The sequence below is a fragment of the Sminthopsis crassicaudata genome, chromosome 4 (assembly GCF_048593235.1).
Source record: "Sminthopsis crassicaudata isolate SCR6 chromosome 4, ASM4859323v1, whole genome shotgun sequence".
Classification (NCBI taxonomy): Eukaryota; Metazoa; Chordata; class Mammalia; order Dasyuromorphia; family Dasyuridae; genus Sminthopsis; species Sminthopsis crassicaudata.
The window spans coordinates 222,396,596-222,421,342 of record NC_133620.1 but is presented as its reverse complement, the minus strand read 5'-3'; the positions used below and the strand labels follow the sequence as shown (position 1 = coordinate 222,421,342).

The window sequence follows — 24,747 nt, the reverse complement described above, 5'->3', positions numbered from 1 at the left end:
GAAGCCCTTGCATTATCCCACGCCCATTCTCTGGGAGAATAAAAGAGAGGACTCCCAGAGACAAAGAGAAGACTCTGAATTGCATCAGGCTTGACGAGGCTCTCTGCAGGAAGGGAAGTCACTTCTCTGGACAAGAGTTAACAGCAACTGCCTGGAGACAACGGTTCATTACAGGAAGAAGAATCTGTTGGAGAGATTTGAGTAGAAGACACAGCAGATCTCTTCCCAGAGAGTGACCCGGCAGCTTCTAGAGACGACAGCTCGTTACATCCACCCACTTTCAAGATCACCAAGAGGCTCCATTATAAAATTGGAACCCTGGAGCCCATTCTTTGCAGAAGCCCAAACATGGTGTTCTTATGTCAGCCATGCCAAGGGTTCCTGTCCGCCCGGCGACCAGCTCTGGTCCTGGCGTCTTTCTACCTTTATACCCTTACTTCCAAACCCCTACAATAAACCTTTTTTATCAATCAAGGTTTTTGGGCGTGTAAATTCCTTTACAGGGGATTCTGCAGGGGGACTGCATTTAACTATGTATCCTTGCTCCGAACCAAAAGGGGTTACCCCTTACCTAATTCTCATCATTATCACACCCCCCAAGTGAAATTTCTATGAGGATAGGGCATCTTTGTATATCCTCTATCAACTAAAACAATGTATCATAGATAAAAGGCATCTAATAACTAGTCATTGGATGAATGAAAAGAAAGGACATAAAGCAGAAAAAAAACTGAAAGCACAGATTTTAGAACTGAGAAATGTTAGGATTACAAGGTGAGAACTCAGGTTGTCTAAACAATTCTCTGGCTCAGAATTCACACCTTTGGTTCAGGCCTTTGAAGGGAGTTTACACCTCTGGACTTCTGGGGGAGAGTTTACATGTTTAAAAGAAGTTTGCACCTTTAAGAGGAGCAAGTTAATTGGCTGAAGTATTTCCACAGGCCCTGTTGAGTTCTCACATGCCCATTCTCTGGGAGGATAAAAGAGGCAGCATTGAGCCTGGAGAGAGTCGAGTCTGGGACAGAGTTGGGACGGCAGTCTGAAAGGAGAGAGTCTAGCTGAAGGCTCCAGAAGCTTCCCAAGAAACCTGCTCACAGAGGAAAAGATTTTACAGAAAAGAGATCTCCTCCAAGAGAAGGATTATAACTTAGAGACAACTGAACCTTTACAGAGAAAGGCCCTAGAAATCACCTAGCCCTTCCTTCTCCTTTTGAAGACAAAAAACCAGAAGCCTTGAGCAGCCAAGTGACTTTATCAAGGTCACGTAACTAGCTAATTGAATCATTAGGACTAAAAACCAAGTAAGCCCTTGAAACTCTCAATGAAAAGCTTTCTATATGAATATAATTCCCAAGGTCTAAATATTAATTTTAAATAGTATTGAATTATAGAATCAATAATCATTCAACAACACTGCTCACCCTATAGCAGAGCCAATAAAAGCTATATTAATTCACTTTTTTGTCTGACATGATAAACATATGAGGTATTGCTTTCAAATGCACTCATCAGGCTATGTGTCTGGCAGTTTTCTTATATTTGTGTCACCTTCATGAAGCAGCAATGTGTAAATAACACGTTTCTATAAGTGCTAGGTTAGAAATACACCGGCAGGAAGCCTCTCCTCCAGGAAAGGTGTGGTCTGTATTCTTTTGAGCAGCCAAGTAAAAGCAGTAAAAATTTGGTTTTGTTTATCTCAATACTAAGCAAAGAAAAGTTTTAGCTCCTCCAAGTGAAATTCACAGTAAGGCATAACAATTTTTATACATTTAAAAAGTAGAGTCTACTTTAGTTATTTCTCAAAGTACAGTCACAGATTAGCTTTTAACTTCTGGAGATAAAAAGATAAAGGAGATCTCAAAGTTTAGAGATTCTTAACATTTTTTGTGTAGTGGACTTTTGTTAGCCTGTTGAAAATGATGGCCTTTTTCTCAGAATGTTTTTAAATACATAAGATAAATAGAATTACAAAGGAACTAAATATATTGGAATATACTTATCAAAATACTTTAAAATTTTCAATTTCAGATTAGAATCCCTGGTAGACAGACCACAATCAACCAAAGTAAAACTTCCTTTTATTCACCCTCAACCTCTAACCCAAGAAGTTTATAATTTTGCATAGCAATGGAGGGCTGAGGAATAATAATAATGGGTTTTTTTTGCTATTTTATTTTTTGCTTTACTCCAATTAATATATAAATATTACATGAAATAGCAAAGTCTGGGAAAATGAGCATTTAGGAAAAGGACTATGTACTAGCTTTTAAACATTTTGTGTTTGAGATGCCTATAGAAAATGACAGAGAAGTCCACCAGGGAGTAGGTAATATGGCAGTTATAGAGAGATTAGGGCTAGATTAGCCCCAAAACAGTAACAAAGAGAAATGTTATATGATAGCCTTCTGGTCCTGCATATTGTAGAACTTTACTAATCCTCGCTAGTATGGGGGAACATTCATCTGATTTAGAGAATAGCTTTAAAGCAACATCACTTTAACAGGTTAAAAAAATATTAAAAAGAAAACTCAATATAAATAACTTATACAGTAAGCATCCATTTGCATACGGATATTTCAAAATTTCACTAGAACATAATTTGCTACTAAGTGGATTAATTTTGAAGCTATGTGACTGAATTGGACCATATAAATTAAATTACAATATGAAATCCTGATACCCATAATTCAGTGTCTTATAAAGTAAAAACAAAGCATGTCACTGAGGACAACATTATAGCAAAGCTAGTAAATAGACTAAAAATCTTCTGTACATTATTAATTTGCATGGCAAAGTTCTCATTCTAGATAATAAAAAGATAAACTCTAGTCAAATTATTAAAATTTCTAAATTAGTGGCAACTAAATGAACAAATAATTGATAGCTTCTACTACAACCAATTGAGACAGGTAGGGGAAAAATTGGGTCACAATTCCATTCATCTTAACTATATGGTCTTAGTGGCTTAGCCCACCTCTATATCTGTCATATCTAGGGCTTTGGCCTTGCCCATATTATGTCTCGCAATGACTACCTGTCCATAAGATGCAGACTAAAGGTCCCTCATAGTTCTCTTTATTTGGCAGGTCAATATTCAGCCTGCTTTCTTCTCTTAGGAGACTGCAATTCAATTTTTAAAGTATTACCAAAATTGAAGTAGTCTACAATGTGGGTAATCTTATCCCATGGAGAGATAAATAATAGCTTAAACAGGTATTACTGAGAATTGCTATGTACTGTAGAAGTGAATGTATTAGTAATGCAAGTCAGAAGAGTATATAATCTTGAATTAGCTCAACATTATATATGGGCAAACAGAAGAAGTATTTTCACATAACTCAGCCACAGTACCTCATTCTGACCTGGAATATCTCTGCTATTTACTATTCTAGTAGCAGGCTTCCCTTGAGTACAAACTACCAATTATTCTAAATTGCAGAACTTCTCAATCATTAAGGACTTACAATAGGTTAATTTTAAAATAGGCTGAACAGGCCTATCTGCATTTCACAGCTGCAAAGTCTTTGTCTTATTTAAAACGCAAATAGGAAACTGACAAAGTTAACTAATCATCATTTTATGGATATCACTTCTTTAAAAACTACTTGTAACAAAAGGCTGCCCTTCAAATTTAAGGTAACTTAGGAGTTTTCTAAATTGAAAAGCAAACTTTGAAGTACAAACATATTGACTCACTATTCAATCCTCAGCATGAGAGGAATAATAACTAGATCACAGATCTCTGTGCATTGTTAGGGATAATGTGAACATTAAAACCAAGGGGGAAGTTTTACAATCTAACATTAACATGGAAAGCAGGCAAAAATTTCAATATGCATATCTAACAGAGCAATTTATTCCTTTTAAATAGTTCTAAATAAGATGACAGACTCATCTGGCATTTGGCATGTTCTATGATGTTATCCATCATATTCAATGCAAATGAATTCATGCAGGATATTTGTCATTTTGCCTTTGATATATGGTCCACCCACCTCTGACAGCAACCAATACTTAACTAAAAATATTCTTTGTGGGTATCAAGTATCTATCTTTTAAAAAAAAATTCACTATAGCATTAAACTTTTTTCTTACAGGCAATTCATTAAAAAATCTACATGCTGATACAGTCAATCTTCCTCTTCTTTTCAATTCTCTTTTTCTAGGTTTTTATGACACTGCTCTCTACCCCATTCTCCTTCCACCTGATTGACCTTTCCATCTGAGTCTCCTTTGCTAGATACTCAATGAATGTCCTCCAAGGGCTCTCTTTTTTCCCTCTATACTATTTCACTTGGATGATTCTCAGATCTATTTTTCCAGCCTTGACCTCTAGTTCTTATCTCCAGCTGCTTACTGATTGGTCATCTCAAACTGGATGTGTCATAGACATCTTAAACTCAACATGCCTAAAACTGAATTCTTCTTTTCCTTAAACCTTTCCCTCTTCATAACTTATTATTATTATTATTAAGGTACCATCATCCTCCAATGCAATCAGGCTGGAATCCTAGATGAAACTGTCATTTCTTTACTCTTAACCCTCCCCTATCTAATTTGTAGCTAAATCCTGTTGATTCCACCTTTTTGATTATCTCTTGTATGTGTTCCATTCTTTCTCCTCACAATGGTACCATGTTATGCCTAGACTTTTGCAATAGCCTATAGATTGGTATGCCTGCCTCAAGTCTCTCCATACTTCAGCCATTCCATTATAAAATTGGTCTTACTAAAGGAAAGATTTGACTATTTTACCTCCTCTATCCAATAAACTCCAATGACTCCCTAAATCATCTTGGATCAATAAAAAATCCTCTGTTTAAATTTTAAAACTCTTCCTAACCTGGGCCTTTCTTATTTTTTTAAGTTGAGAGTCTGAGAAAACTGTAAGTTGTCCAAGAAACTAATAATTGGCTTTAAGTTTCCAGAACAAGGCAATCAGTTAAAGCAAATGAAGGATTTAGCTTGGAGAAGACTCAGAAAAGGCATTTTACCTATCTCCAATGATCTAAAGGACTATCATATGGAAAAGGGATTATACTTATTTTTGATCCCAACAGGCAGAGATTAGAAATTGGAAGAGGCAAATTTAGGCTTAATGGAAAGAAAAATCCCTAATAACTAGACCTATTTAAAAGCAGTCTTCAAACAAAGGTTAAATAACTACTTGCCATTTATACTGCAGGAAGATTTGTTTTTAGATTAGAAGTCAAGTGAAATCTATTCCAAAATTCTGTGATTCTACAGTTCATCAGAAGTTATAGTATTCTATGTATCAAAGTTAAGAACAAGGCTGGTATTTTTTTTTTTAATGGCAAAAGTCTAGGATTCTGAAATCCCTTTAAATTTCCCTAATACATTCCAGCCTGTTCTCTTTTTTCTATGGACATGTAAACTCACAATTGACTTTCTTACTTTTTCTCAAATACAATACTGCATTTTTTTTAGAATCCATATTTTCCTTAAAAACTATAAGCTTTCTAACTGATTTTTTAAATCAATTGATCAGCCAACCAACATGCATTTATTAAGTATCTACTAAATGCAAAGGATTGTACTAGGGGGATACAAAAATTCTCGTGGGGTCTTTTCAAATCTCCCCAGTTGTTAATGTTTCTTTTACCACCTCCAAGTTTGGAACTGAGTCTCATGACCCAATGACAATTTCCTAGACATCTCAAAATAGCCCTCCCTGAAGTTACCCTCTTCTTGGGTTCTCCCCATGACAACTGCTGAGAATGCCGAATGACATTCCCCACTGGGCATTCTCCAGGCTCACATGGTATATTGCACAGTAATTTATTTTCTATCAATTTTTGCATATACTTCTGTAAACATGTTATCTCTCCAATGGAATAAAAATTCAATGAGGGAAGAGTTTTTGTCTTTGTATCACTAATACAGAACCTGGTGCTTAAAAACTTGTTTATAATTAATTGATTAGGAATACATTTTCAATCTAAGAAATACATTCTGATGGATTACCTAAATGAAATGAGCATCATTCTGATGGATTACCTAAATGAAATGAGCATCCGAATTTTTGTCAGCAATCATCCACTTGGTTTTCCTTATTTGGATTGCTGGAGTGAAATAACTGTAGGTCTTTTGTATGTCCTATATATAATATTTGAAGGCTTTGTACAATTTGCATAGTTCCATCTTCAACAAAGGCATCTAAAAAATGCTTTGTTAGTACTTACTATAATTAATGATGTATCTGGGAGGTAGTATAGTATGTTAAGCAAGAAGCAATGTTTTAAATTGTCAATCTTCTAATAAGATATGCTTCTGTGCTTTATTCTTATTTTAACTAAGTCATTTATGCTTCAAAACTATTTGAAATCAATGTGTGTTTTTCAGTATAATGTTCTTGCTACCAATGCCATGCTGTGTTTCTCACAACTTTTAGCCAAGTGCACCTGCTACCCTGCACCCCCACTGTTCTGGCTGCTGCTTACTGTTATGCCATCATCAAACCTGCTACTCATGACTACAACACATTAGTATAATAATATATAATAGATACCCGTATTGGTTTCTTCAGTAAGTGGAAGACACTGCAGATTGCTGGAATGTGCAGGGAACACTTTATCACCTGCTCCTTTGCTACCTTAGTTGCTGTGGAAAACATTGGTGGATCACCTAATGATACCTTTCTGTGATGAGCACACAAATTACTACAGTTTTGTCCTGCCACTATAGTTCCTGTTGTATCTATAACCTCAATTTTTGTTTACTAAATATTAAATGTACAAGAGATTCTCCAAATCCTTTCATTAATCTACTTACTCAGCACCCTTGTCACTTTATTTACATGATGATCTGTTTCTCCAACCTGCTATAAACGGGACATGTTAGTCAGTGACTGTCTTCAGAAAAGAAAAATAGCTCTTTAATGACCAATAATATCAAATTTCCAGTTTCACTGGCAGAGAATCAATTACATATAGTGTCCAGCCTTGAGCCTTTGTACCAAAGTGTGTAAAGTAGCTATATTTGATAGAAAATAACCCATGAAAATATAATTGCATTATATATGCATTATTAGAGCTGCAAGTGATTTCCCAAACTCAGGGCAATGGCACAGTGAGACTTTAGGACCACTTTGTACCTAATTAAAGCCTAAAATATCCGAAAGCAAATTCATTCTTTTATATATATATACATATATATATATATATATATATATATTTCCTTTTACTATTCTGTTTCTTAACAGCTCATTTTTTGCTTAAAGAACTTTTCAGAAATCAAAATCCAACAGTGAGAACAATTATGTTAATACTGCTAGGAAATTTGTTTGCTTTGTTAAATTGAGCTTCAAAAGCATTTCAATTGAACATACATTTGTGATTGTAAGTAAAGTCTATTCTTATATGCATTTAAAATGTTTACTTTATTACAGCTTATTATAAATGTGAAGCTCAAAATGCAGCACCATGGCTGTTCCACTTCCAGGCCACAATTTTATGATAATCATATGAAATGTATTCATATGTCAACAGAACTGCTTCATAATAGCCTCAGATGGATTTGTTAGCTACCCTATCTTCCTGATGGCCCCATATTTTCTGTTTCTGCATATCCAAAATAGCTAAATGTTGAGAGATTTTCTGTTTGGAGAACTTTTTTTTCCCCCCCTTGAGACAATTAGGATTAAGTGACTTGCTCAGGGTCATACAGCTAGGAAGTCTTTAGTATCTGAGGCCAGATTTGAACTACCTTTACCCTTACTTCCAAACCCCAAATAAACCTCTTTTATTAATCTTGGTTTTCGGGTCTGTAAATTCCTTTACAGAGGACTCTTGCGCCTCTACTAGACCTCATTAACTCTGTATCCTTGCGCCAAATCCAAAGGGATTATAGAAGAGCTCTATTTGACTCCCTGTACCCCCAAACTGCCAGTAGACCTCAATTAACCCTAATTTCATCTAGGTATCCCTTACCTAACTCTCATCATTTGGAAGTTATATCATAATACAGATAGATAATGAGTTAGACTCAGAACCAGAAACAGACAGGAAAGTAAGCTAACTAAAATGCATTTAGGAAATTACACAACCTTTTTTTAAAGTACATGATAAGTAGAGAAGCACTATAGAACAAGAGAACCTATGGGCAGCAGGGAGAAGAATATGTATGTATCTAGCATCTACTATGTGCCTTTTTACAAATTATCTTACTTGATACTCACAACAATGTACTTGTAAAATATGTACTATTACTATCCTCACTCTTAGCTAAGGGAACTGAGGCAAACAGAGCCTAAGTGATTTGCCTAGTCACAAAACTATTAAGTATCTATATTCACATTTGACTTCAAGTCTTCCAGATTCCAGACCCAATAATCAATAGAGGGAAAAATCCACATGGATGAATTATAGATTTACCAGAATACTGAAGTAGCTTCTAGTGATTCAACAAAGTTTAATTATGGAACACCATTGTGTGAAACAGCAAAACTGGAGGTAACTAAAGTGGAGAAATTCATGATAAGAGTAACGGAAATTAGAGCTTACTTATTAATATCCATGAATACCTTATTATCATCATCACTGATTAATGAAATTGATATTGTTTATTGAATTGAAGATATATAATTGAATTGAAGATTCAATTGAAGTAATGATTTCTGAAACAAGACAATGAAGGAAGAAATGAGATCAAGTGTGTCATTAACTTCAAATATTAACTTAACTTTTAAAAATAACTGATATTTATTAAATGTTTTAAGAGTTACAAAGTATGCTATATAAATGATTGTATTTTTCTCACAAAATCCCTCTAGATATATTAGATATTATGATCCCAATTTACAAATAAGAAAACTAAGGAACTAGAAGAAAGACTTTATTATGAATTTTGAGGAATGAAAGACAAGAATTCAGGGTGTATTTATGTAATAACCTCAACTATTTCAGTTGAGATAGGAGCCAAAATTATCTGCTATATGTTGTGTCAGTGGGAGGGATCAGAATGTCATATTTGTAAAGCTGTTATTAAGGCTAAAAAGAAAAGATCTGGAATGTTTACCATGAGAATAAGATATAAAGTCTATAAAGGTAAAGCAGAGTCTGTAATACAAATCTCCCTAAGTTTATTTCACAAAGGATTCCTATAAGGTTATTAAATTTTTGCATATATTTGATATGCTATTAAAACCAAGTAGAAAAGGACTTTGAAGAATTTATATTCTAAATCAGGTAGTATAGATTGTGGATGAATCATTCTTTCCTTAACCCTCAAAAAAAAAAAAAATCCCTAAACTCAACAAATTTCTAGCAGATGGTAAACAAAAACAAAACAAAACAAAACAAAACAAATTAAGGCAACCTACTGTACCATATTCATTAACCAAGAATTTTCTGCTAGTCAAAGTATGAAAGATAATTATTCACCTACCCAACATTTACCAACTCATGGAAATAAAAAAGATAAATACACCATTCTCTTTTGTATCAACCAACTATCCAAATATGAGAATGAGCACTAGATAATATATATTACAAACAGGCAAATTTTAGTAAGAAATCTTTCACTGCAGCCCCAGTGGTCTGAATTCAAAGGTTTTTACAAGCATTAACTCTTCACAAATATTCTTCTTTTGAATGGGGAAGGGAAAAAGAAGGCTTACAAATTTGGATTATGCTCTAGGATATCTTACTCTAAAAACTAGCCTATCTTTCTTTCAAATTTCTCATATATTATTTGAAACAACAAATTTAAAGGACATTCTTTAGTTTTCTTGCTAAATCTGTAGATGGAGCAACATGAGAAAAGTATATTTCTCAAGAATCAAGCTAACAAGAAAGCTACTAATTAGCTTATACTACTTCATATGGTCATAAAGGAGGTCAATGACAGAAAAGCCCCACATAAATCAAAATATTCTGACATATTTTTGAAATAGCAATAGACAGGAAACAAAATTCATTAATTGGTGAAAAGCTGAACAAATTGTGCTCTATGGACTGCTTAAAGCCATTTAAGCAATCAGAGCTTAAAACTACACTAAGATTTTTAGGACTTCTTGCATAATAAACTGTATCATGCTATAGGAAATGATGGGAATAAGAAACTTATGGAAATATAAAAATTAATTTTAGGAAATATTTATTAAACAATATGTACCAGGTGCTGTGCCAATACTGGAAATACAAAATATTATCAAATAAGAGAGCCCCTTCCTTCAAATAAGCTTACATTCTAATGGTAGAGGAGGAGGAACAAGCATTATCAAGACTCTTTTATGTGTTAGCAATTATGCTAACAGCTTTACAAATATCACATCCTTTCCTCATAGCAATCCTAGGAAAAAGATGCTATAATTATTCCCACTTTGTAGTTGAGGAAAGAAAATGAGACAAAGGGTTAAGTGACTTGTCCAGGATCCCAAAACTATTAAGTGTCTAAGCCTGGATTTAGTCCCAGGTTTTCTGAGTGTTCTAACCACTGGGCAATCTATATATGAGAAAGCTAGATATTAGGGGAAGTTCTGAATAAAATAAAGAAAAAAAGAACCTAGAATCAAGAGAACAATATATAGAAATATTACAATATTGTGCTATACAGTCAAAGCCACCAAAGAAAAAACTTTTTTTCTTTATTCATTAGAGACTGTAAACTATAGATGATCAAATAAGATCACCGTGTTCTTTGGTTTGATGAATTGTTTTTCTTTGTTACTAAGAATTATATAGGAAGGAGAGGATTACAGAGTTATGGACATGATGTTTAAAAAAAAAAGTTATTTTTTTAAGAAATCTAACTCACAAAATTAGTTCAAACTGGCTTTGATTTGAATATCTACAAAGAATCCAAAGGACTGATAGTCTACATAAGAGATGATAAATTTTATACCTATTATCTGCCTTGTACATACAAAAGGTTAGTTCAACAGTCTTAAATTTCAGTTTTCTATTAATAATTTAACAGAATGTACACTAATGCATTCTAATTTAAATCTGAGAAGTCTTGAAAATATCAGCTAATAAAAAGAAATATATCATAGGACCTTATACTAAATCCATCTACAACATAGTATTATACTGTGCAGGAAATAAAACCTGATGAAACTTCATAAAATACAAATAAAAAGATGAAGCCCTGGTAAATATTTAATAGGCAAGAGAAAATGAAAAAGCAGTAAACATTGTGGAGACAGAAAAATGATATTAGAAAGTCACGGGCTTAAAATAAGAAATTCCATTATTCAAGTATGTAGGCCTTTATCAAAGAATTTCTCATTGCTATGACACAAGAAAAACCAGAGATAAACAAGTGTTGCATTGCTGAAGAAAAATGGATTCTAAATGGTATCAAATGGTGCCTTTGTGCAATTAAATTATGGTGCAAGGGTTAGTTGATTGTTCTCACTTGAAAACAAACGAAAAAATGTAAACCTCCAGGTTTTTCTGCCTATTCAAATAAATACATATTGATTAACAAAGTAAATGCCACACTTATCTGGAGCTCAAACATTTGAAAATTTTAAACACCTGGAAAAAAAGTTAAGAATTCATAAGAAACCATAGGAGAGGTTCAAACTAAAGTCACAAAGCCCATGTGCTTTGCTTTATAAAAGAGCCCTCTTAGATACTCTTTGAGAATATATGTACTCTTATATACAATCTTGATTTCTCATTTCTTTGAGGAAAAGATCAGAAACAGTGTGGTGGGAGGCAAAAAAAAACTAAAAAGAGTAACACTTCCAGTAATAAAATGAGGTGACATGCACTTATGGGTTTATATCCCAAAGAGATTATAAAAGAGGGAAATGATGAGCAGGATGATTTCAGAAACACCTGGAAGGACTTATATAAATTGATGGTGAGTTGAGTGAGGTAAGCAGAATCAGGAGAATACTGTACACAGTAACAGTAATAATCAACCATGACAAACTCATTAGCTTTTCTCAGCAATACAGTGAACTATTAAGGGACAGGTCAATTTTTCAACAGCCTCCACAGCTGTGGATCATAGCATCTGAAGAAGTTGCAGGGTAACCTTTGCTGACACAGGTGCTGCAGACTGGGAATGAGATAAATTGGAGGCAGAGGGAAGAGGAGAGAGGTCAGAGGTCATACAACACAACAGCCTCAATCAGAAAGGTCACAGAACAGCAACTGTCTCTCAGTCTCTCCTTGTATCATCCTCTCACACGAGGAGATCCATTCTGGGTTGGATCTCCAGCAGCCACTGTCAGGTGGCTCCCATGTATTCCAATAGCTCTCCTGTGTATTCCAAGACAAATTCCAATAGAGAAAATATCATCTGCAATCATCGAAATAACTATGGAGATTGAATACGGATTGAGGCATATTATTTTCATCTTTTTTGGGGGGAGGGAAGGTTTGCTTTTTCTTTCTTGAGGTTTTTCCCTTTTATAATTTTTCTTTCACAACATGATGTTGGAAATGCGTTTAAAATGACTATACATGTATAATCTGTATCACACTGCTTCTTCTGAGGAAAAAAAAAAGAAGAGGTTATGATATGGCAATAAGGAAGGGCCCAAAAAAGACAGAAATGTAGGAAAGTTTAATATACAAACAACCTTAAATAGCTCAGGACCACAGATTTAGCATTAGGATGTAATTTAAACGATATCTCAGTCTAAGTCTTTCCTTGATAAGGAAACTGAGGTCCATAAAAGTTAATTGTCTAAGGTCACATGGGTTATCATTCAGAAAGTTGACAAAAATGACAAAAGATGGTAAATAAATACTGGGCATACTAATACACTATCACTAAAATTCCATCTTTTACAAGAAGCCTTTTTCAACCCCTCTTAATTCTGGTGCTTTCCTTATTTCCTAGTTTCTGGGAATAGCTTGTTTGTGATATTTCTTTGTTTGCTGTCTCCCCTATTTGACTGTGAGGTCTTTCACCTCTTTTTTGTATCCCTAGCACTTAGTAAGAGTCTACCTCATAGTACTTAGTAAACATCTATTGATTAATTTAAGAGCAGAGAAGTAAATTGATCCAATTCTGGAAACCAATTTGAAATCATGTTAAGAAAATGACTAAAATATCTATATCCAAATCTCAGCATTAGGCATATACACCAAGAAGATCAAAGATAGAAAGACAGATCCAATATACACCAAATATTTATTACAGAATTTTATATAGTAGCAAAAATGTTTATTGACTGAGAAATGGCTAAACAAGTTATGATACATGAAGGTAAAGGGATATATCGATATATCCTCTTGTAAGAATTAATATGGTATTATAAGAAACAATGAATATGAAAGATGGTGGGAAGGCATAGGAAACAAAAATGAATGCAAATTGAAGTAAGCAGAAAAAGGGGAAACTATATACACAATAATGACAATACTTCAAGTGAAAAAATAAAGAATAAAGAAAAAACTGTGTGGAGAACACAAGATAGAACAGTAGGAAGAAGTACAACTCGGCAACTCTAAGAAGTCAACATGGTATAATCCCGATCCCCAGAAAATGAGGTAAGCTGGAGGTGGCCTCAAAGGTGAGAAAAGAAACTTCAGTCTTGTTGCTCCTACCATGATCCTGAGAGGAATGGGGATTGGAGACTTGATATCTCCAGGTAAACAGCAGGGCCCAAAAAACCATAATCTCAATTCTTGAAGGGGGATAAACTTTTAGGCACAATATAGCATTTTCACACTTTTTGTTGTTGTTTGCTTACATTTTATTTTCTTTCTCATTTTTTTTTCCTTTTTAATTTGATTTTTGTTGTGCAGCAAGATAATTATATAAATATGTATGCATATATTGGATTTAACATTTTTTTACCATGTTTAACACATACTGGGTTACTTGCCATCTAGGGGAAGGGATGGGGGAAGAAATTGGATCACAAGTTTTGCAAGCGCTAATGTTGAAAAATTATCCAAGCATACATTTTGAAAATAAAAAACTTTAATAAAACTTTTAAAAATAAACAAATAAATAGGGCTTCGTATGTTTGTTCTGATTCCTAAAAATGAAAAAGATAGAGGGCTATATTGATGCTAGAAATGCTCCGGACACGCTCAGAGGAGGACAATTCCAAAGCATATATGAGTAAAACCTTAAAGAAAAATACTATCTATCCACAAATTTGTTTAGAATTTCCAGAAGAAATTATATGAGTTATTAAAAATATTATAAACAAAATGAGAAGTATGTAGGAAAGAAATGTCTTACATCTCTTTTCCATAGCACTCAATGAAATGGGAGTTATGGAGGAGAGATTTGGGAAAAGATTTAAGAATATTAGGCAAGAGTTGTGTTTAACAGTTATGTGTATAATAGACTTCCTAAAATGTAGAACAGAACACACAGAAATGAATGATTCTATGAGACAAGAAATACTAAAATAAACTCAAAATAATGGGGAAAATAGAAAATCATCCCATTAAATGTAACTGACCTGGAAAACAAACCAAAGAGACAATTTCAGAATTATCATATATACTACTTGAAAGCTATGATCAAAGAGGAACTTGAATATCATATTTCAAAAAATTGTGAAAGAAACTGGCCAGCTATATTAAAAGAGGAAAAAATGACAAATAGAAAAAATCTATCAATCACTTCCTGAAAAAAAAAAAAAATCATCCAAATGAAAACTCAGGCTTATCTCTCCCTCTCTCTCCCACCTTCTTTTCTTATGCTTCCTCTCTCAACCCTCCCCAAGCTTCTAGGGCAAAGAAAAAATACTGCAAGCAATCAGAAATAAGTGATTCAAACAGTGAGGAATCACAGGATCATGCAAGATTTAGCAATTATTATTTAAAAAGATCAGAGAGCATGGAACACAATATTTCAAAGATATAGGTATACAATAAAAAATGATTTCCCATTGCTCAGGTCCCATCTAGACTCTAGCACAACTCCCTACCCACTCAAATGAGAACCTTTTTTCATAATGTATTGGAAAAAAACTGAGGCCATTTGCTGAAAATTCTCTCTTCTTCCTTCCTCCTCTCACATATCTCAGATGCTTTATGTTACTCTCCTTTACCTTTTCTCCTCAAAAAATGGTCTTTATTGCCAATATCAACCTATTTAAATGAAGTGATCCCACTACATTTCATTTTCTCCAGCAGATTATATTCTCTAACATCCCCACTATCACATACTTTCAATCTGTCCCTGTCTATTGGCTGCTTCCTACTGTATACAAACATGTCCATGTCTTTACTATCCTCAAAAAACCCTCATTTTATTCATCCATCCTCCCCCACATTCACTTACTGTCCATATGTCTCCTCCATTTTGTGAATAATCTTGTTGAAAAGACAGTCCATAATAGATGGCTCTCTCAATTTTATGGAGCTTGGTTTCTAATCTCATTACTTAGCCATAATTATCTCCAAAGTTAATAACACTCTCTTAATTTGTAAGTCTAATGTCTTTTTTCTCAATCACTATACTTCCTGACCTCTCTTCAGCCATTATTGACCACCCTCTTCTTGATTCTTTCTTCTCTTTAGTTTTTTTTTTTTTTTCCTGATATTCTCTCCTGGTTCTCTTCCTATCTATCTGACTATTCCTCAGTCTCCTTTGACAGATCTTCATCCAAGTCACTTGTACTAACAATGATATCTTTAAGGTTTTCCTTCGGACCTTCTCTTTCATTCTATATTATTTTCCTTTGTAAACACACCAGTTCCCAAGAATTCAATTTGTCATCCTTACTACTGATTGTAAAAATCTGCTCATCTATCCCTAATCTCTCAGTTAATCTCCAGTTTTACATTTTTTCCCTCTTTCCAAAATTCCTTACTATTGCTCAGGACATCAATATCATCTCTCAGTTATCCAAACCTAAAATCTAAGTGTTATTTTCTATCCCTCACTCTCCTTCACATCCTATCTGATTTATTGCCAGATCTGTCATAACATCTCTCCTCCGATGGAGGACCTTATCATTTCATGCCTAGACTTCTGCGGTAGTCTACTGGTTGGTCTCTCTGTCACAAGCATCTCCCCACTCCAGTCTATACTCTAGTCAATTGAAAAAGTGATGCTTTTAAAGCACAATTCTGACCACGTCACTCCCATACTATTCAATAAACTTTAGTGACTCCCTATCATCTCTAGAATCAAACATAAAATCCTTGGTTTGCCAATCAGAGTCTTTCCATGTCTTTCTTATCTTCTTACCTTATGCTCCCACTATATATACTCTGCAATATACAGATCTTCTGGTTATTCCTTGAACAAGATATTTCACCTCTCAACTCTAGTTAATTTTTTCTGTCTTCAATGTCTAGAATGCTTTCCCTCTTCATTTTTGCCTGCGGCTTCAAAGTTTCAGCTGAAATCACATCTTTTACACTAAGTCTTTACAATAATTCTTAATATTAGTGCCTTCTCTGTATTATTTCCTATTTATCTGACATATCTTGTCTGTACATAGTTGTTGGCATATTATCTCCTCCCCCCCATTAGATTAGACTGGAAATTCTTTAAGAGCAAGGAGAATCTTTAACTTTTCTCTGTAAGAAAACACTTAGCATAGTGTCTGGTCCATAGCAGACACTTATTAAATGTTAACTAATAGGAGTTCCTAATTCTAGTGAAATCAGAAAAATCTAGTATTTATCTCTAGAGAATCATAAATCTAAAGCTGGAACAATTTAAGAGAGTCTTACCCCTTAATCTTATGGATTTGTAATTCATCTGTAACTGAGGCCCAGGGAGGTAAAATGATAAGCCTAACACCACACATTGCAAGCATAAGAAGCAGTATTTGGAATCAGGTATTCCAATGACCATATCACTTCTGTTTCTGCCTACACTGATCTTCACTCAAATGTTCTCTATAATGCCGGCTTTTTGTTTTCATTTCATATATTACTCCTTCAATCCTTCCTCCTCACTACCTGCCATTATCTAATCTTTTATCTTTTTAAAAATAAAGTGTACATTTCAGAATTACATTCCAGTCATGGCTCTTAAACGTCCAAATCTCAGTGATATTTATGATGTCAAATTTACCCCTTTATTAAGGTGTCCAGTTCACTTAGTCTGTTATCCCTAATTTGTGGACGCCTATAGACTTCTCAGTACCTGGATGTTTTTACTAGCTCTTTTCTAAATTTTGTTCCCAATGTACTTCTGAACATTTCAAATGCTATTCTCCTTATACAGTAGCTACTCTCTAGGGTATCTAGCTTCCTTCCCCTCTCTATTCCAATTAACATCCTTCTAATAAGATTTGCAAGACAAATTACAATTTTACCAAGTCTTTGAGAGGTGCATTTCATCCATATCTAGGTACTTTTCATGTCTATATTTTAAGTTATATTCTAGAAAATTGCCTCTAATTCTTAGATACTGCTTTCTTAATTAGAAGCTCACTTCCAGTCTTTATACAAATAAAGAATATGAATCTCAAAAATGCTTTTCTCATGATTGTATACATTCTCAGATACCATCTTCTTGACAAGCAATTCATTAATTATCTTTTTACAGAAAAGGAAACTAAGGCCAAGAAATGTTAAGTATCTTTTTTAAGGTAACAGTGGCAGCCCTTGAGCAACATTTTACTATTGCATGACGTTATCTTCACATGAGAAACTGAAAAATATCTGTTTTTTAAAAAGAAAAATTTCAGATGTTACTTTTCTCAGTGTTTACTTATGCAAGTTTATAGATAAAAAAGAATATTTATTTTCTCATATTTATCCTAATCCTGATTTTAAGCCATAAGTCTTGGACATAGCACCATAATTATTGACACAAGGTACTAAAAATAGAAGGTTGAATTTCAAATGAAAGTAATTACTTAGGAGAAAATAATCATACCATTTTCATGAAATATTTTAGAAAAAAAAAAAGCATAGTAAAAGTATGCCCTGTATCTCTAACTACCTAAAGAATATATCCAAAGGATGTATACTCTCTGATGGTGTTCTATGTAAATACTCTCTCTTTCCAGATCTATCAATGTCCCGAAGCTCAAAACAGGTACTTCATAATAAATTAATAATGAACAGAAATGTATTATGTATGCATTTATACACATATGTTCTATTTCAGTTTATGCATATGATATATATACATATATATATATATGCACATGTATTATTTGTTTCAGCACAATTTCTTACAATTTTGGTTCTTAAAATAAGTTGGAAATAAAAAAACCAAGGAATTGTTATTTAATAGTTCAATCCTACCTTCTCAGCTGACTGCAACAATTTCTAATAACAACAAAATTATTATTTAATGGCTCATCTCTACTTTCCCAGCCTACTTCAACAGTTTCCAAATAGTATCTTTGCCTTTAGTTGCTCCTACTCTAATCTATACTCCACACAACTAACAAAGTGATACTCTTAAAGCACAAATCTTATGTTCCAACATTACTCCAGGAAATAAGGCTGAAATGAGATTCAGCTTTAAAACTAGTAAATATATAAGTTCCTTTATAGTAGGAAGTGTTTCACTTTTACACCTATATCTTATTCTAATACAATGACTAGAAGATAATACTCAAAAAATGTTTGTTAACTGACTAATACATTGAGTACTTTTGCACAGTATTTATTTCTGTGTTACTCTGAACGCTGGTAGTTATTCAGCACCATAAAGGGAAATATTACAGTGTTTGGGGAGCATAATTCATTTGGTTATATTCATCCTATTTTCCATTAATTTCAATTAGGTGAATATGTCTATTCAACACTGCTTCAGGTAATAAGGCTGAAATGAGATTCAGCTTTAAGTCTAATATTATTGAGGATTATTATCCCCTAAACTCTTAAACCAAATCAGAAATTATATAGGACAACAAGCGACAGTGAGTAAAGGTAGATACTTCTCAAATACACATATACAAAGATTTTTTAAAATAAGGAAACATGTTTAGTGCTTTGAAATTTTTATGCTAAATTTATCCTTTCATATTTTCCATATTAAAGAAGAAAAAAAAAAGTTGAAGATTACAAAGGCATGAATTTTAGGACACTATGTAAAATAATTAAATTGAAGACATTACAAGGCACAATCTAGAATGACTCTGATGTAGTGAGAAAGATTCCTGTGACAACTAGGTGGCACAGTGGATAGAGCACCAATCCTGAAGTCAGGAGGACCAGAGTTCAAATTTGAAATCTGGCTCAGACACTTAACAATTTCTAGCTGTGTGACCCTGGTGTCAAGTCACTTAAACCCAATTGTCTGAGGGAGGGAAGGAGGGAAGGAGGGAAGGAAGGAGGGAGGGAGGGAGGGAGGGAGGGAGGGAAGGGAAGGAAGGAAGGAAGGAAGGGAGGGAGGGAGGGAGGGAGGGAGGGAGGGAGGGAGGGAGGGAAGGGAAGGAAGGAAGGGAGGGAGGGAGGGAGGGAGGGAGGAAGGGAGGGAGGGAGGAAGGAAGGAAGGAAGGAAGGAAGGAAGGAAGGAAGGAAGGAAGGAAGGAAGGAAGGAAGGAAGGAAGGAAGGAAGGAAGGAAGGAAGGAAGGAAGGAAGGAAGGAAGGAAGGAAGGAAGGAAGGAAGGAAGGAAGGAAGGAAGGAAGGACAGATAAGCTTCTTGAGGGCAAGATCTGTTTTGTTTTTTTTTCTTTTTACGTCCAGGGCTTAACATAATGAGTGACAGACAGACAGACACATACACACACACTAAGCATTTAATAAATTCTTTATACTTTAATAGATTCTCACTGACTAAATTTGACCAAGTTCCTTTCACTTCTTTGACCTCCACAATGAATACATGCTTCTCAACTAATTGATTAAATAACCCCAATATACCATAAAGATCTATTTATAAAGGAATTTTAAACTTAGTGAACATGAAAATTTTTTTAAAATAGAAAAGCAAAAATATATTCATTGTTAAAAAAACAAAAACAAAACAAAACAAAACAAACAAACGAAAAAACAAAAAAACAAAAAAAAAACAAAGCCAATCCTATCCTATATCATATATCAAGATGAGGATAATATCGCTCACAAAAATGTACCACTTTACTAGAATCAGATTCAAGTGAAATATTTAAGCACAGAAACCAGAGAGAGCTAAATTAATTAAAGAGTTCCATGATTCTTGGACATGGTATATTTTTAATCTATGTTAGACTGCCAGATTTTTCTATTTGTTACATAGCATGAGCGATTTTCTCACAGGAAATCTCATTTATGGCAAGCTAATTACTTTTGAAGTGATTATCATATATATATGGTGATCTTAGGAGCCATTTTTTCAAAAGCTGGAATATTAATTTATACCTCATATCACATAAAAGCCATATGTTTATGGAAATTAAAAGCTATAGCAAAGATCCATTACCATGAAATTTCTGAAATATTTTTCCATTAATCTACCATTAACTGAGAAATCCATTAATCTCTTTTTTTATTTTAGAAATGTGATCTTCAAATCAATGGATGTATTTGGCATGACAAATTCAATGCTCTATTTAGAAGGTAAATAAATGGGTGGGAAGATTCTGTCTTACTCCTAGATTGGGAAGTTCACCACAAAATTGCTTTTATAAAGTTTCTGGCAAAAAGATCCTTAAATACACAGTAGCTTAGTAAATTTAGTAAAATGTATAAACTTCACCAGATAGGGTGCACATTCAAGTTTTTCTTCTAAAAGAGCAAGTATTATTGGTTCTAAGTTTATGTCTACATTAGGCTTCTAATCAGTAGATACAGTACAATCAGTAGATATAGTAAACCATCATTTCTTCACAGATGAGTTTAATATCATCTATTCTGAAAAGACAGTGTTTTCTCTTAAGAAGAAAATCAAGGTGATATTTTGCTACTACTTATAAGTCACTCCACTTCTCTAGGCCTCAATATATGCCCTTCTAAAAGGAGGAGGCCCTCTTCCAGCTCCAAATTCCACAGTTGAGTGACATTAAGCTATTATATTTATAGTTCTCTTAGAAACTTTCAACTTAAATTAAAACTATGACAAATATTTCTTAAAATGCTCATCCAGAAGCTCCAGTATGCCTATTATGACTTCAAAACAATCAAAGCACATACGCAAGAAGATAATTTAAAATAAGCATTGCTTTGCAGAACTAGCATAATGGTTTAACCTACTGATGACCAAAAATCTACAAGAGATTGTAGATCTCAATAATTTAAGAGAGAGGCAGAGACACAGAGTAAGGGCGGGAAAGGCTCTCTGCACTCCATACCCCATCATTTTGGTGGTCCCATATAGGAAGAGTAAAACCCTTGAAACCCATTAACTCCAGTATTTTTGCCAAGAAAACTTAAAGGATTGGAGAAGAAAAAAACAACTGAACAACAAATGTATGTAACACACAAAGGACATTATTATAATATAATTCTGTTTTGCATAAGGCACAGGTCAATTAGTCTTCAATGTTTATAGTCATAACCTCTATAAATGCACTATTTTTTTTAACCAAGTCTAGTTAATTATACAGTATAATTTAATTATGAGAATTTAGCTTCCTAGTATAATTAAAGAATTCAAACTCTGATTTCATGATATAAAGAATACATAATAGAAACTGTCAACTTTCTAGAGCTGAGACCAGAATGGGACATTTAACATTTAAGCATTGTAATTATAATTAAAAATAAACTCTTGACAAAGTTTCATTATGGAAATTAATTGAAATAAAAAATATATCACTTTTATGGGTGTTTAATGAATCTTAGATCAGGTAGAAGAGATCACTGGACATTTACAATTATCATTTCTGTTTGCAGACTATTTTATAAAAATAAAAAAAGGAAATATTGATAGACAAACCAGAATAACTGAAGCAATAAGATACCTAGACAGAAAGAGAAGCATGTTAAGAAGGGTTAAATCACTAAAACACTATGGCTTCTCAGATATTGGAAAACACAACTCAAGAGTCCAAGAACTGCAGAATATTTTAGATCAGGGATTCTTAAAACTTTTTTCATTCACAATCCTTTTTTGTCCAAGAAATTTTTACATGACCCTAGGTATAAAGGTATAATGGGACACAGATATAAAATAGTCACACAAATCAAATATTTACTGATAATAAATCATAAAGAAATCTATTATGAAACAATTCTTTGGTATTTATATAATTTCACTATTTAGTAGAGACAAAAGTAAATATGCATATTAATGAGATAGATATGTTTCTTTTTACAAAAAGAATTAAATTTTGGTGGAATATTTGATATTGCAAGACATAGAGCATTCAAAAAACTTTTATTATTGTCAAATTTTTTGAGACCCCCTTATGTTCACTTATATGACTCCTTATTCCCCCCTTCTCTATCCCAAATTTAAGAAGTTAATCTGAAGTTAGCAACCCCTGTGGAGAAGGAATCCACCATCCCTGTCACCACCTCATCAATTGGCTAACCAGGGTAGGATTTCCCAAACTTTTAAATTCAGCTCTCTGGATCTTGCCCAGGAATTTAAGTATAATGAAAATGATAAGGCGCAGTATTATCAGTTAATAGACACCTCTTTCCAGAGTTAGAAAGTCACAGATACAAGCACCACTCTGACAAAGGCTGAGAATGTGACAGAGAAAAAGTAATTTAACTTCTCAATATTTAAAGCAAATTTATAAGTTAAATAAAATTTCCTGATCTGCATCAGTATAGGGAACTTCTGAATTTGGAGCTACCACCATTTTTTTTTTTTTTTTTAAAGAGGCAAAATGACAAAATAAATAGGGATTAGATCAAAGCATCAGTGTTAGGATTACTAAGTGAGAACTGAGGTTGTCTGGACAGTGACAAGGTGAGAATTCAGGTTTTCTGGACAATTACAAGGTGAGAACTCAGGTTGACTTGATAGAAGGAGCAAGCCCATTGGCTGAAGTGGTTCTTCCCAGAAGCCCTTGCATTATCCCACGCCCATTCTCTGGGAGGATAAAAAGAGACAGCACTGGGCGCAGAGAGCAGATCGGCCTGAAGAAGGATAAGAGTTGGAGGAGATTCAGAGCCAGGATTCAAGAGAAAGACTCTGCATTGCATCAGGCTTGACGGGGCTCTCTGCAGGAAGGGAAGTCACTTCTAAGGACAAGAGTTAACAGCAACTGCCTGGAGACAACGGTTCACTACAGGAAGAAGAATCTGTCTGAAAGATTTGAGTAGACACAGCAGATCTCTTCCCAGAGAGCGATCTGGCAGCTTCTGGAGACGACAGCTCGCTACAATTGGCGCCCAACGTGGGGCCCGAACATTTGCTTATCCTGACAAGAGGAGCTAGACCAGACCTTTGCAATTTGGCGCCCGAACAGGGACAGACACAGTCCTGATTCCAGTGGAAAAGCTTCCATTCTAGATCTCAGTCTCTCTGACCCAGAACCGTGAGTAAGGAGGAAACTTTGTTAAAGATTAAGTGAGCGTGCTAATAGATAAATAAGGAACTTAACTTGTTAAGGGCTAAACCAGGAATCTCTTATAGCTGAAATGGGGCAGATGTTAGCTATATTCAATCCCTGGACCTCAGCCGACTCAACCCCAGCCCCAGAAGCAACCTCAGCTCCATTCAGGAGTGGTACTATAGAGAGTATAATCAACATAATTGAGGAGCAGAGTTTACTTGTAACCTGGGTACAGATTGCTAAACTCTTGGCTGCATTAAGACGCACATCCCCTTGGTTCTTAGAGGAAGAAAAGATAGATGTAGATAAATGGAAGCTAGTGGGATATGAAATGAAAGAATTTCAAGCAAAAAATGGGCCTCGTTCAATTTCTGCAGAAGTATTTTATATCTACAACATAGTTCAATTAGCCTTAAACTATCAAGCAAGTTGTAGGAGAAGGAAAAGTTCTAAAAATGAACAGAGGAGGAAGTGTGAGGAAAAAAGGAAAGATCAAGATCTTTCCCTAGAGCAAGAGGATTTAAATGAGGAATTATGGTATGATTCTCTTGAAGAAGCTTCAACCCTGCCTAGAGAACAGATTATTGACAGGCCCACATCAACCCCACCTTCAGAGATGGAGGAAGAAAGAGGGGAAGAGGCAGAAACACAAACAGAATTGCCTGTGAAGAAGCCTAAGCCTATGACAAGATTAGAAAAAGCATTGGTTAAAGCTAAGAGAGAAGGACAGGATATAAGTGATTTTATACATGCATATCCTGTGATTGAAAATACTGACTCTGTAGGTAAAAAAAGGAGAAGATATGCACCTTTAGATTTGAATAAAATTAAGGATTTGAAAAAAGGTTGTACCCTTTATGGGGCTACATCAGCTTATGTCAAAATGTTATTAGATGGTTTGTCTTATGAAGTCCTAACCCCGAATGATTGGAAATCCATAGCAAGGATATGCCTGGAACCTGGAGAAAATTTATTATGGCTTTCAGAATTTCATGAATTATGTAAAATTCAAGTCAGATGCAATTTGGAAATAGGAGTTAACACACAATTCACTTTTGAGCACTTGGCTGGTGAAGGTCGGTATGGAGAGAATTCAGAACAGACTGATTATACCATGACAATATATGAACAAATTGCTAAGGCTGCAATAAAAGCTTGGGGTGTCCTTCCTGGACAGAAAGATCGTGGAGAGGCTTTCACTAAAATACAGCAAGGTCCCAATGAACCTTTTGCAGATTTTGTGGGACGTTTGCAAACTGCTGTCAAAAGAACTATTGGAGAAAATTCAGCTACAGAAATAATGACCAGACATCTGGCTAAGGAAAATGCCAATGAGATTTGCAAAAGAATTATATGGGGATTAGACAAAGATGCTCCTTTAGAGGAGATCATAAGACGTTGTGCTACAGTGGGAACAAATGCTTTTTACACCCGGACAATGATGAA

The 24,747-nt window shown here is 34.3% G+C and overlaps 1 protein-coding gene across 2 annotated transcripts in view; it reads right to left on the bottom strand.

Annotated features, from left to right (window-relative positions):
• Positions 1 to 24,747, bottom strand: part of RNGTT (RNA guanylyltransferase and 5'-phosphatase) — a 313,552-nt gene that overhangs the window by 16,690 nt on the left and 272,115 nt on the right. The gene's annotated exons all lie outside the window — the stretch shown is intronic.